Below are 2703 nucleotides of genomic sequence, written 5' to 3' on the forward strand. Positions count from 1 at the left end.
CATCCAGAATCAGCCTGGTTCTTTGAGGTGTAATATACACAGGGCCTGACAGAATACAACTGTGTCTTGAAGTCTGTAGAGAGATTCCATTTCTCCCCAATGCTCTATACACCTGTTTTACACCATCCAGAATCAGCCTGTTACTTTGAGGTGTAATATACCCAGGGCCTGACAGAATCCAACTGTGTCCTGAAGTCTGTAGAGAGATTCCATTTCTCCCCAGTCCTCTATACACCTCTTTTACACCATCCAGAATCAGCCTGTTACTTTGAGGTGTAAAATACACAGGGCCTGACAGAATCCAACTGTGTCCTGAAGTCTGTAGAGAGATCCCATTTCTCCCCTGTCCTCTATACACCTTTTTACACCATCCAGAATCAGCCTGTTACTTTGAGGTGTAAAATACACAGGGCCTGACAGAATCCAACTGTGCCCTGAAGTCTGTAGAGATTCCATTTCTCCCCAGTCCTCTATACACCTCTTTTACACCATCCAGAATCAGCCTGTTACTTTGAGGTGTAAAATACACAGGGCCTGACAGAATACAACTGTGTCCTGAAGTCTGTAGAGAGATTCCATTTCTCCCCAGTCCTCTATACAACTTTTTTTCACCATCCAGAATCAGCCTGTTACTTTGAGGTGTAAAATACACATGGTCTGACAGAATCCAACTGTGTTCTGAAGTCTGTATAGAGATTCCATTTCTCCCCAGTCCTCTATACACCTCTTTTACACCATCCAGAATCAGCCTGGTTCTTTGAGGTGTAATATACACAGGGCCTGACAGAATACAACTGTGTCTTGAAGTCTGTAGAGAGATTCCATTTCTCCCCAATGCTCTATACACCTCTTTTACACCATCCAGAATCAGCCTGTTACTTTGAGGTGTAATATACCCAGGGCCTGACAGAATACAACTGTGTTCTGAAGTCTGTAGAGAGATTCCATTTCTCCCCAATGCTCTATACACCTCTTTTACATCATCCAGAATCAGCCTGTTACATTGAGGTGTAATATACACAGGGCCTGACAGAATACAACTGTGTCCTGAAGTCTGTAGAGAGATTCCATTTCTCCCCAGTCCTCTATACAACTTTTTTTCACCATCCAGAATTAGCCTGTTACTTTGAGGTGTAAAATACACATGGCCTGACAGAATCCAACTGTGTTCTGAAGTCTGTAGAGAGATTCCATTTCTCCCCAGTCCTCTATACACCTCTTTTACACCATCCAGAATCAGCCTGGTTCTTTGAGGTGTAATATACACAGGGCCTGACAGAATACAACTGTGTCTTGAAGTCTGTAGAGAGATTCCATTTCTCCCCAATGCTCTATACACCTCTTTTGCACCATCCAGAATCAGCCAGTTACTTTGAGGTGTAATATACCCAGGGCCTGACAGAATCCAACTGTGTTCTGAAGTCTGTAGAGAGATTCCATTTCTCCCCAATGCTCTATACACCTCTTTTACATCATCCAGAATCAGCCTGTTACATTGAGGTGTAATATACACAGGGCCTGACAGAATACAACTGTGTCCTGAAGTCTGTAGAGAGATTCCATTTCTCCCCAGTCCTCTATACACCTCTTTTACACCATCCAGAATCAGCCTGTTACTTTGAGGTGTAATATACCCAGGGCCTGACAGAATCCAACTGTGTTCTGAAGTCTGTAGAGAGATTCCATTTCTCCCCAATGCTCTATACACCTCTTTTACATCATCTAGAATCAGCCTGTTACATTGAGGTGTAATATACACAGGGCCTGACAGAATACAACTGTGTTCTGAAGTCTGTTGAGAGATTCCATTTCTGGCCAGTCCTCTATACACTTTTTTTACACCATCCAGAATCAGCCTGTTACTTTGAGGTGTAAAATACACAGGGCCTGACAGAATACAACTGTGTCATGAAGTCTGTAGAGAGATTCCATTTCTCCCCAGTCCTCTATACACCTCTTTTACACCATCCAGAATCAGCCTGTTACTTTGAGGTGTAAAATACACAGGGCCTGACAGAATACAACTGTGTCCTGAAGTCTATAGAGAGATTCCATTTCTCCCCAGTCCTCTATACACTTTCTTTACACCATCCAGAATCAGCCTGTTACTTTGAGGTGTAAAATACACAGGGCCTGACAGAATCAAACTGAGTCCTGAAGTCTGTAGAGAGATTGCAAAACAATGCAAAAAATTGAAAGAAGTCATGGGAAGGGAATGTAGGCAAGAAAAAAGTGTGCGTGTGAGGAGTGTGCAGGAAAAATATTAAAAGATATAATATAAGTGAGAGAAATCTTTTGCTAAATAATTTTTTTGCATCGAGAAGATATATATATGTTTTATATATTATTTTATATGCAATGCAACCTGTGAAAAAGTGAGATATCAAAAAAATATATATATACATATATAAATATAACGTGTCAGTATGTAAACTTTGGAAAAAGCTTAGGAAAATAAACAAAAAATTAAAAAATAAAAAGAAATAAAAAAAGGAATAAAGAAATAAATAAAGAACAAAAAAAAAAGAAATAAAAAGGCCATGGAGGAATTAGATGACCATACATGAAAAGTCTTCTGAAAGGCAGCAGGAGCAGGAATGTTGGTATCAATGTTGGTTCAGGCTTGAGGATGGAAGAAAACGGAAACAGCACCTCAAACAAAAAGTAAGATAGGAACCCATCTATAGGAATAAAAGTAAAAAA

The sequence above is a fragment of the Dendrobates tinctorius genome, unplaced genomic scaffold, assembly GCF_039654945.1.
Source record: "Dendrobates tinctorius isolate UK_male_01 unplaced genomic scaffold, ASM3965494v1 ptg000151l, whole genome shotgun sequence".
Classification (NCBI taxonomy): domain Eukaryota; kingdom Metazoa; phylum Chordata; class Amphibia; order Anura; family Dendrobatidae; genus Dendrobates; species Dendrobates tinctorius.